The sequence below is a fragment of the Carettochelys insculpta genome, chromosome 8, assembly GCF_033958435.1.
Source record: "Carettochelys insculpta isolate YL-2023 chromosome 8, ASM3395843v1, whole genome shotgun sequence".
NCBI lineage: Eukaryota > Metazoa > Chordata > Testudines > Carettochelyidae > Carettochelys > Carettochelys insculpta.
Window position 1 is genome coordinate 20,544,579 of NC_134144.1, and position 12,641 is coordinate 20,557,219.

Below are 12,641 nucleotides of genomic sequence, written 5' to 3' on the forward strand. Positions count from 1 at the left end.
TGTTTACTCATATCCAGCCTTTCATCCACCATAACCCCTAGGTCCCTTTCCATCATACTGCTACTGAGCCAGTCAGTCCCCAGCCTGTAACAATGGTTGGGATTCTTCTGCCCCAGGTGCAGGACTCTACACTTCTCCTTATTGAACCGCATCAGATTTCTTTTGGCCCAGTCCTCCAATTTATCCAGGTCCCTCTGGATTCTCTCTCTACCCTCCAATGTATCTACCTCTCCCCCTAGTTTTGTGTCATCTGCAAACTTGCTGAGGGTGCAACCCAGTCCCTCATCCAGGTCATTAATAAAGATGTTGAATAACACTGGCCCCAGAACCGAGCCTTGCGGCACTCCGCTTGAAACAGACCTCCGTCCAGATATTGAGCCATTGACCACTACTCGTTGGGCCCAACCATCAAGCCAGCTTTCTATCCATCTTATAATCCAAGGATCCAATCCATATTTCCTTACCTTATGGACAAGAATGTTGTGGGAGACCGTATCAAAAGCCTTGCTGAAGTCAAGGTATTTCACATCCACTGACTTCCTCATGTCCACAGAGCTTGTTACCTCGTCATAGAAGCTGATCAGATTGGTGAGGCAGGACTTGCCCCTGGTGAATCCATGTTGGCTACTTTTGATTACTTTCCCCTCTTCCAAGTACTTCAGAATGGATTCCTTGAGGATTCCCTCCATTATTTTCCCAGGGATTGAGGTAAAGCTGACGGGTCTATAGTTCCCTGGATTATCCTTCTTTCCTTTTTTAAAGATGGGCACTACGTTTGCCTTCTTCCAGTCATCCGGTATCTCCCCCGATCTCCAAGAGTCTTCAAGAATAATGGCCAAAGGTTCAGCAATGACCTCTGCCAATTCCCTCAGTACCCTGAGGTGCATTAAATCCAGACCCATGGACTTGTGCACATCTAGTTTTTCTAGATAGCTCAGAACTTGTTCCTTCCCCACAGATGGCTGCCCTCCACCTTCCCATACTGCATCATCTAGGACCGGCATTGGGAAGTTGACTTTGTCCATGAAGACTGAGGCAAAAAAAGCATTGAGTACTTCAGCTTTTCCTGCATCATCTGTCAGTAGGTTACCTCCCTCATCCAGTAACGGCCCCACACCTTCTCTGATAACCCGTTTATTGTTCACATGCCTGTAGAAACCCTTCTTGTTACTCTTCACATCCCTTGCCAGCTGCAGTTCCAGTTGTGCTTTCGCTTTCCTGATTACTGCCAGGCATTCTCCAGCCATATGTTTATGCTCCTCCTTAGTCAACTGTCCTCGTTTCCATTTCTTGTATGCATCCTTTTTGAATTTAAGATGACTAAGGATTTCCCTGTTAAGCCAAGCTGGTTGCCTACCATGTTTGCATTTCTTACTACGCAGCGGGATTGTTTGTTCCTGTGCCTTCAGTAAGACTTCTTTAAAATACTTCCAGTTCTCTTCAACTGTTTTCCCCTTCATCTTCGTTTCCCAAGGGATCCTGCTCATCCGGTCTCTTAGGGAGTCAAAGTCTGCTCTTCTGAAATCAAGAGTGTGTATGTTACTGCTCACCCTTCTTCCTTTCGTCCGGATCCTGAAATCTACAATCTCATGGTCGCTGCAGCCCAGATTCGCTCCCACTTCTATTACTTCTACTAGTTCTTCCCTGTTTGTGAGCAACAGGTCAAGTTGTGCACAGCCCCTGGTCGGTTCGTTCAGCACTTGTACCAAGAAGTTATCCCCAGTAGTCTCCAAAAACTGCCTGGATAGTCTGTGTGCTGATGTATTGGTCTCCCAACAAATGTCTGGATGATTAAAGTCTCCCATGAGAACCAGGGCCTGTGATTTGGAAGCTTCACTAAGCTGCCTGCAGAAAGCCTCATCTATCTCCTCTCCCTGATCTGGTGGCCTATAACAGACACCAACTACAACATCACCTCTGTTACTTCCACCTCCAAGCTTAACCCAAAGACGCTCAACTGGATTTTCTCCTTCCTCATACTGGAGCTCTGAGCAATCATACTGCTCCCTCGCATAGAGCGCAACTCCTCCTCCTTTTCTCCCCCGTCCGTCCTTCCTAAACAATTCATAACCTTCCATGACCGTGCTCCAGTTATGTGAATCGTCCCACCAAGTCTCCGTTATTCCAACCACCACATACTTGTGTGACTGTGCCAGGGCCTCTAATTCTTCCTGTTTGTTCCCCAGGCTTCTGGCATTAGCGTACAAGCATCTTAGAGAAGGGACCGATTGGCCCACTTTCTCCTCTTCACCCAGGAAACCCACTCGATTGTTCCCTCCTCCTTCCCCACTTACCTCCGGGCTTGTGTCACCTTCCCCTGACAAACCTAGTTTAAAGCCCTCCTCACTAGGTTTGCAAGCCTGCCCGCAAAGATGCTCTTTCCTCTTTTAGTGAGGTGGATCCTGTCTCTTCTCAGCAATCCCTGTTCATGAAAGGGAATCCCATGGTCAAAGAAACCAAATCCTTTCCTGCTACACCACCTACGCAACCATGTATTTACCTCTGTGATTCGACGATCCCTCCGTGGACCCCTTCCTTCCACAGGGAGGATAGATGAGAAGACCACCTGTGCTCCGCATTCCTTGATCTGTCTCCCGAGGGTTAGGTAGGCTGCCGTGATCTCATCAAAATTGTTCTTGGCTGTATCATTGGTTCCTACATGAAGTAGGAGGAAGGGGTAATAGTCTACTGGTTGAAGAATTTTTGGCAGCGACTCTGTAATATCCCAAATTCTTGCTCCAGGCAAGCAGCAAACTTGCCGGGATTCTAGGTCTGGGTGGCAGATGGATGCCTCCATCCCTCTTAGGAGGGAGTCCCTGACCACCACCACTCATCTTTTTCTCTTAGGGGTAGTGGTCATAGAACTCCCATCCCTAGGGCTGCGCATCCCAGGCCTTCTAAACTGTGGGGACTCTTTCAGATACCTCCCAGGGATTGTATCAGCCCCAATTATCTCCGCCGTATCACCTGTGGAGAGAGGCTCAAAGCGGTTACTTAACTCCACTGGAATTGGAGCGACTGGAACTGGTTTTCTCCTCCTGGAGGTAACGTGCTTCCAGTTCTCCTCCTCGTTTTGGGCAGCCTGCTGTTCCTGCAGTACTATCCATTGCCTTCTATCCAGAAAGTCTTCACTCTCTCTGATGGACCTGAGGGTTGATGTTTGTGCCTCAAGTCCTTTAACCTTCTCTTCTAAAATGGCTACCAGCTTACACTTGGTACAGAACAAATCCTTTCTGTCATTCGGGAGAAAGACAAACGTGGCACATAACATGCAGGAAACACCACCAGACCTCTCACCAGCCATGTTGCTCTCCATTTTTTCCCTTTTCAGAGATCTCTTATTTGTTTCTACTGCCATGTTTAGAGGGAGCCAGGTGGCTGGAGGAGTGGCTGGCTTGATGCCATGTTGCTCGCCTTGGGCAAAAGGGGTGGCCGCATAGCGTGGGGGAAAGGCAACATGCTACTGTGCTGCTGCCACGCTTCCCACTTCCTGCCACAGGCTTTCCAGAGCTCCCTGCGGCTTTAAGAATGGCGAGGAGCGTAGAGCTGTGATTGTGGTGGATTGGGTGCCCCGCCAGCCAGGTGGCTGGCACCATGGAGGGCTGTTTTGTCGACACCCACTCGTCCCCCCGCCAAGCATCCATCCACTTGTTTTCTGTGGACAGAACCTGCTGACAGAGGCATTCTGCCACATGGAGGAGAGGCAGAAGGCTGTCAACAAACGTGCCATGTTCTGTCGATAGGATGCACTTGCAGAGTGAACGCTTCATGAGTTTTGTTGACAAAACACTCTAGCATAGACATAGCTTTAGTGTTTTTGATTCCTGTCTCTGTGCCTTTTACTGCTTCATTCAGTTTAACCAACCTACATCCTACTCCCCCCCAAATAAATAAATAAATAAATAAGATGAAAACCTGTTAGACAGTTGGGCCGTGTCTACACTAGCCCCAAACTTCGAAATGGTCATGCAAATGGCCATTTCGAAGTTTACTAATGAAGTGCTGAAATGCATATTCAGCACTTCATTAGCATGAGGGCGGCCGCGGCACTTCGAAATTGACGCGCCTCGCCGCTGTGCAGCTCGTCCAGATGGCGCTCCTTTTCGAAAGGACCCCGCCTGCTTCGAAGTCCCCTTATTCCCATGAGCTCATTGGGAATAAGGGGACTTCGAAGTAGGTGGGGTCCTTTCGAAAAGGAGCCCCGTCGGGACGAGACGCGCGGCGGTGAGGTGCGTCAATTTCGAAGAGCTGCGGCCGCCCTCATGCTAATGAAGCGCTGAATATGCATTTCAGCACTTCATTAGTAAACTTCGAAATGGCCATTTGTGTGTCCATTTCGAAGTTTGAGGCTAGTGTAGACACGGTCACAGATGGCCATATTTTCTTATAATTGAGGTTCAATTTGATTAAATCTGGACTCACTGAATGCACCAAAAACTATAAACACTACTGTACCACGGAAGTCCAGTAAAGTCATGTGCCTACGTAATGAACATTAACAAATCCATTTACACTGATTTACAGCCCAACCAAATGCATTTAGAGCTATCATTCACAGTACACTACTTGGAATGCACACTTTTTTAAAAACAAGATTTACATTGCAGATTGCAATGTATGCGCTCCATACATTTGGATTTAATTCAATAATGTCCTGCTTAATGTTCTGGATGGTCAATAACCTGAGCTTAGAACACTAAACTTCAGTTATCTTGATTGGGTGATGTTCCCCTTTCATAATTACCTCTCTCTTTAGCTCCAACACATTGCAGTATTTGCTGAATTTCATAGCAGAGTTACTAAAAGCGTTTACTTTAATGCCGTCCACCGACCTTTCACTGACGTCAAGTTCATGATAGGCACCAGGAATCTGCAAATGGATGGACGTGCTGAACTGTGGTTGCAGTAGCCTATGCACAATAATCAGTTCCTTCGTAGTGGCAGTCCTTCCCAATAAGAGAGAGTATCACATCACTACTGTTTCTTTTGAAATTTTTCATTCAATGCAGGCCATTTTGCAGACTGGTGGAGCTTGTGCCATGTATCAGAAAGGAGAAACTTAGGTGAGAATGCAAATGTGGTCCTTTTTAATGGCACAAATTTAAGAGTAACTACTAGACAGAAAATATTTTATTACTATTTTCACAAATTTGCCCAATCTGTCTGATACACTCCAGAAAGTAACTTTTGCCCCAATGCTGAATTGCCTTCTTCGGAAGTTCTCCTTGGGAAACTGCTGAATCATATTCTTTTCCAGCTGTAGCTTCCTTACAAAAACCTGAGGGACTAAGTGCACTTAAACTTTTCTTGCAGCAGAGATGAGTTCAAAGCTGGTGCAACTGAGGTTACGACCCAGGGAAGTCTATGGGTACAATGCAGAGCACTTTTACAAAGTAAGGGTGTTGGCAAATATTTGGGGGTTTTTACTTTACAGATCTGATATTGCCGTCGGTTACACCTGCTGGCAACAGCTTCCTCCCCTTCCCATGCAACTCATATTGCTTGAGACAACAAACCAAACCAGAATCAGTTCAATAGCAAAATGGTTAGGCAAAAAATGTAGTGTTATGACAGTGGGTAGTGTATAGGAATCAGGTAATATAGCTTTAAGCCATTTGAGTTTGCTTTAGTGAGCCTCTTTTGCCTTTCATTGCCAAAACCTGCAGATTCTGAGAGAACAGCAGTTCATATAGCTAGCCAGGCCTTTGTAGACTTGGATATTTGTATATAGTGAGAAACAATCTTACATGGAACCCAAATAAGGGAGGAGAAGCGAGCGCACAGAAAGCACAATAAGGACTTGCCAGACACCCACTACATCTGCAAGAGATGCAGCAAGGACTGTCACTCTCGTGTGGGTCTTCACAGTCACAATAGACGCTGTAAATGAAGTCCTCAATTGAAACTTTAAAGGGCGCGATCCATAGTCTATGCAGACTGAAGGATGCCTACGACTACTAATCTTATTTGGAACCCACTGAGCTGATCCTTGTCATTTCCTCCTAGTGCTAACACTTAATATAGAGACAGAGAGGGAGCCGTGCTAGTCTATATACCATCAAAACAAAAAAGCAGTAAAGTAGCACTTTAAAGACTAACAAAATAATTTATTAGGTGAGCTTTCGTGGGACAGACCCACTTCTTCAGACCATAGCCAGACCAGACCAGACTCAATAGTTAAGGCACAGAGAACCAAAAAGAGTAATCAAGGAGGACTAATCAGAAAAAAATGATCTAGGTGAGCAAATCAGAGAGTAGAAGGCATAGGGGGGGAAGGTCAAGAATTAGATTAAGCCAAGTATGCAAACGAGCCTGAATAGTGACTCAGAAAATTCCCATTAAGACAAAAAATATTTGTTTTAATATAGAGAATATGACAATGTTCTATTTTATGAACAGAGTAAATATCTTTTCCTGCCTTTGTGTGAGTGCACATGCCTGCTGGGCATGATCTATTCCTTACTGAAATGTGCCCACTTCCAGAAACACCTACCCTGCTCTGGTTCTCTCTGGCCGTGTCTGCTCTAGCCAAAAACTTCGAAATGGCCATGCAAATGGCCATTTCGAAGTTTACTGATGAAGCGCTGAAACACACATTCAGTGCCTCCTTACCACGCATGCAGCCATGGCATTTCGAAATTGACGCAGCTCTCCGACGTGCGGCTCGTCTAGACGGGGCTCCTTTTTGAAAGGACCCTGCCTACTTCAAAGTCCCCTTATTCCTATTTGCATGGGTATTCGAAGTTTTTGGCTAGTGTAGACACAGCCTCTATGTGATATGTACTATAGTTTTCCACTGCAAGCCAGATTCTTGTCACAGTCCAGGGGAGGGCCAGAGCTGACAAGATCAGTTCAGTCACGGAGGATGTGGCCCTCCTCTGAAACCCCCCCACTCACGCATCTGACGAAGCGGGTCTTCGCCCACGAAAGCTTATGCTCCAAAATATCTGGTTAGTCTATAAGGTGCCACAGGACTTCTTGTTGTTTTTGAAGATACTGACTAACTCAGCTACATCTCTGATTCTTGTTTCAGTTATGCCAACGCAGCCCCATTGATGTTGCCCATTGGCAGCACTGCTGACCTTACAGCTTACTGCTGAGGAACTGTGGGCACAGTAGTGCCTTGATTTACACGAGGGTTGTGTTTCCACACACCCTCGTGTACCCTTCTAGAAAGAGTATTCTATGATTTCTGCCTTCTCTGTTAAATGCCACGAACATAATAGCATAATTGATCTACAGCTGCAGGCCAGATGTGCCAATGAGCATGAAAACACGCACCAAATGGGGTCCTCAGGCCCTCAGAACAGCCACCATGCAAACAGACAAAGCAGCAGTCACAGCAGCTGAAAGACTAAGAAAAGCTTATGGGAGTCCACAAGCCATACCAGCACATCCCCAAGAGTCTGGCGCGCAATCTCGTGGGTATGGAAAGAATTGGAGGCCGTAGATTTTTATAGCTGAAAGGGATCAGAAGATCATCCAGCCTGCCCTGCCGCTTAGGACAAGCCTTAGAATTTTGTACCATAAACTGGGATTAAAGCCAGGATCTGTGGCCCATGTACCAGGAACAACCCTCTGCACCTCTGAGCCGTGGCGTGCCAGGCATCCTCCTTCCTCTCTCTCCCGCCTGCCTCCCGCTCAATGCTAGACAATATTTTCAGACACAAATATCGCTCCCAGTGCTTTTGTGTTATCACAAATCATGGCTGCTCAGTTAACCCCCAACTTGAGGGGCACTTGGTCCTATATTTTTCAGTCAGTTCACCGTTGCACAGCCCCTTTCCTCCAAGGAACACAAAGCACTTTACAAGTGTAACACAATACACCTCACCACAGCCCAAGGGGCAGCACTGCTATCCCAACCCATACTCCTGTCCCTACAGTCTAACCCCCTCCACACTTAAGCGGTGTGTTTTGACTGTGTGGTGGGGCAACCATATCTCCTTGTCCCATATATGGGACAGGGAGACATGGGGGGAGGGGTAGCTCCTCCCAGCTCCACCTTCCCAGGGGAGCTGGGAAGGAGGCGGAAGCCGCCGGCGCTTCCTCCCCCCAGCCCCGGGGAAGCAGCAGCCATTGGCCCTCCCCCCCCCGGAGCCTGGTGAAGTGCAGCTGCCCTGCAGCCCCCGCCCGCACCTTCACACCTCCCTACACTCCCAGCGCCAACATGCCTTGATGCGGATGAATTCACGGTTCCGTGCCAAGTTAAGGCAGGTGTTAAACAGGTCCTGGGGTAGGTCCTTGCGGCTGGCGTATGGGCCTCATGAGCCAGGGCATGAGGGGGTAGGTGGCATCCCCCCACCATGCACAATGGCACATCCATGGCCCTGCCAGCCAGCTCCCAGCTGGGGACGCAGGTGCCCCGCTCCATCCTCGGGCACAGGCTGGACTTGTGGCATGTTGTGTGCCTGGCGCTTCCCCCACAGTAGCCCTGGGGAAGTGGCAGCCACTGCCCCCTCCCCCGCACTGCAGAACCCCAGGGAAGCGCCACAGACACAGCAGCCAAGTGCCCTCCGGCCAGCAGCTGCTGGTGGAAAAGGTCAGTGGGTGGGGGAGGGCCCAAATATGGGACAATTTGTCCCTTTTAAAAAATAAGCAGGGACATCTTTTCGGTATCCCAAAAACAGGACTGTCCCACCAAATACGGGACAGACAGTCACGTGAGTGTGTGGCTGTAATTGTAGTTATACAAGGCTGCCTTTTGGGATCGAGTGCCTGTGCCATTCACACCCGTATTCAAGATTTACTGCTGCCTTTCTGGTTGCCTTTCAAAATGCTTCTCCTCTCTGCTGCATACCAGAGGGAAGCACAGGACAGTCACCTGCAAAAGGGCCCCTCCCAGACACACGAAGCCTGCACAGTACGCGGTCTACAGAGCCATAGGCACGCACACCTCAAGCGACGCAGTCATGGACCCCCAGCAGCAGCAGCAGCCAGAGGTCCACACAGCCGCCCCTGTAGGAGCAGTGCTCGCCCTGCTCAATGTCATGCAGGAGGCAGCTGATCACATCCTAGCCACAGAGGAGGAGCTGCCCGCAGGGGAGGAGGAAGCAACCCCAAACCCTGCAGCACCCCACCCCGCCCCCCGCCTCACACGCTGCCGGCTGTGGAACTACCCCACCAGCACCAACTGGTGGGAGCGGCTGGTGCTTGGAGAGTGGGAAGACGACCGCTGGCTCAGGAACTTTCACATGAGCCGGCAGACATTTCTGGAGCTATGCCAGTGGCTCACCTGCGCACTGAGGCACCAGGACACCTCCATGCGGTGTGCCCTCCCTGTGGAGAAACGGGTCGGCATCGCTGTCTGGAAGCTGGCCTCTCCAGACAGCTACCGATCCGTGGGGCAGCAGTTTGGCGTCGGCAAGGCCACCGTCGGGGCTGTCCTCATGGAGGTAAGAGGACCCACGGGGGGAGGGGGAGGGGAGCCCTGGCAGGGGAGGGCTACACACACATCCTGCACACCCCTCACTGGTGCTCTCCCATGTGCTTCCCCTGCAGGTCGTCCACGCCATCAACGCCCTGCTCCTCCACAGGCTCGTGCGGCTTGGGGACCCGGGTGCCGCCATCATGGGCTTTGCCACCCTGGGCTTCCCCAGTTGCTTTGGGGCTCTGGATGGGACTCACATCCCCATCCACACCCCAGAGCACAGTGGAGGACGCTACCTAAACAGGAAGGGTTACCACTCAGTAGTCCTCCAGGCCTTGGTGGACAGCCGGGGCCGCTTCCTGGACATTTATGTGGGCTGGCCTGGCAGCACCCACGACGTCTGGGTGTTCCGGAACTCGGGCGTGTGCCGCCAGCTGGAGGCAGGGACCTACATCCCCCAGTGGGAGATCCCTGTGGGGGACACCACCATGCCCCTCTGCGTCATCGCAGATGCGGCGTACCCCCTCCGGCCCTGGCTCATGCATCCCTACACGGACCACCTGTCAGCCAGCCAGGAGCGCTTCAACATGCGCCTGAACCACGCGCACCAGGTGGTGGAGCGTATATTTGGCTGCCTCAAAGGGCACTGGAGGTGTCTCCTCACCCCCCTTGATGCAGGCCCCACCAACATCCCCCAGATTGGGGGCGCGTGCAGCGCCCTCCACAACCTGGTTGAGAGCAGAGGGGAGGCATTCTTTCAGGGCTGGGCTGTGGAGGCTGGCAGGGCCGATGAGCAGCCACCCGCTGCCCCCAGTTGCCAGGTGGACCCCGAAGGGACCCGGGTCTGGGAGGCCCTGTGGGCCCAGTTCGACAAGGCCGCAGGGTGAACACTGGCAGGCCCCCCACTGCACCCTCCCCATCCTCCACAACACTCCCTGCCCCCACCACAGAGCACGCAAAAGCACCCCCCCAACACTTTTCTTGTAAATAAAAACAGACATGTTTTTCGTCAAACCAGAATATATATCTTGAACTCTTCTTCTTATATTATAACTATGTACAGCCAAAATAAATATTACATATATACGTATTATAAGATGAAAGGAAAAAAAAAGGGGAAGACAAGGAAGGGGAGAACTATTTACATGGGGGGGCAGGTATCATCATAACATAACAGAACAGGGGTCTAATACAAACTATTTACAAAACATAGGTGAAGGGGATATATACAAAGGGGGGGGCACGTCCTGGGCCCCACACCCCCTAATGTCCAGCGCTGGGGGTGAGCGGCTGCGACCCGCACCTCGGCCGCAGCCCACGCCGGGGCTGGCTGGGGGCCGGGCAGACCGGGAGATAAGGCTGGAGGGTGTCAGCTGGCCCCAGGTCCCCCTCGGCGGATGGGCCCTCAGTGGCGGACGGCGGTGCAACGGCGGGTGGAGCAGCAGGTGCAGCAGGCAGGGTGGGCCGAGCGGCGGCCGGCGTGGCATGGGGGGCCAGGTAGTCAGCTATGTACTCAAAAGTGCTCATAAAGGCCCCCCATGCCTCCTGGCACCAGGCCAGCGCCTGCTCTTGGAGCCGGAGGTGCCACTCCTCCACCCACAGACGCTGCTTGGAGACCTCCAGCTGCCGACGAAGGATGGCCAGCAGCTGGAGGTCTGTCGCCGTCCGGGGGTGGTGCTGGCTCCGCCGTCGTCCCCACCCTGGGGCTGGTCAGTGCTCCACCGAGGGGCTGGCCTGGAGTGATGGCCCTGGTGAGCTCTCCGGGACCACTGACACCTCACCGGCGCTCTCCGGTCCTTCCAATGGTGCAGCTGCGGAACACGGGGGCGGAAGAAGAGTGGAGACAGCCGTCAGTGTGGGCCCCAAGCCATGGCCCTTGTCCCCCCACCCCTCTGCTGCTGGTTCCCCAACCCCGTCCCCGGGAGATGCTGCTGCTGCTGCTGATGGGTGTCCCGCCCCCTCCCCCCGGGGGACCCCGGGTTCCGCTCCCCCCATCCCCAGGGATGGGGCATGGCACTGTCGTGCTGGGGGGGGGCAGGGGCTGATGCACTCTTCTGAGGGACATGCCACTGCTGTCCTTGGGGCCATGGTCATCTGGGCATGTGGAGGGCACTGGTCATATCTGTTACCCCCACCCCTCAACCCCGGGGGTGTGCACCGGGGGGGTACATACCTGATGGTCCACTCCCACAGTCGGGGGACACCCATTGGGCGGACGCCCCGCTGGAGATCTGTGATGGCAGGATTATTTGGAGCCCCACGTCGCTGGAGGAGGACTCCCCCTCCTCCTCCTCCTCCGGTGCCCCAGGGGTGGGATCCTGGGGTGGCCCCTGGGGTGCGGGGCTTGCCTCCAGGGCGGACTCCACCTCCGGGGCCTGCTGGGGCTCGTTGGCCGAGATATCAAGAGTGGCTGGAGGGGAGGAGGTGTACCGGGGGCCCAGGATGAACCTGAGCTCCCTGTAAAAGGGGCAAGTGACGGGGGCAGCCCCAGATTGGCCGGCCGCATCCTCGGCCTGGGCGTAACCCTGCCGCAGCTCCTTGACCTTACTCCTGACGTGGTCAGGAGTGCCGGCTGGGTGACCCCGAGCGGCCAGGCCCTCGGCCAGCCGAGCGAACGCATCCGCGTTCCGCCTCTTGCTCCCCATTACCTGGAGCAACTCCTCCTCACCCCAGAGCCCCAGCAGGTACCAAAGCTCAGCCTCCATCCAGGAGGGGCCCTGCTGCCGCTTCCCAGACTGGCTGCCGATCTGGGAGCCCTGGCTCCCCTTGGGGGGGGGTGCCCTGGGGGCGCTTGGGGGGCGGCCATCTCAGCGCTGGGGGGTTGTTCTGGCTGCAGAGGAGCGTGCAGGCTGGCCACGTGGCTGTGCTGCTGCCTGCACGCTCTCTCAGCTTCCTGCACAGGAGGCAGGGGGCGGGGAGCTTTAAGGGGCCGCTGCACGCGGCAACCATCAAGCTCAGGGGATGGAGAGAGCATCTTTCAACCCCTCAGCTGATGGCCGCCATGGCGGACCCCACTATTTCGATGTTGCGGGACGCGCAATGACTACACATTCCCTAGTTCGACGTTCAACGTCGAAGTAGGGCGCTATTCCCATCCCCTCATGGGGTTAGCGACTTTGACGTCTCGCCGCCTTACGTCGATGTCAACTTTGAAATAGCGCCTGCCACGTGTAGCTGTGACGGGCGCTATTTCGAAGTTGGCGCCGCTACTTCGAAGTAGCCGGCACATGTAGACACGGCCTGTGTTTACCAAAATCTGCCCTCCTGAAAT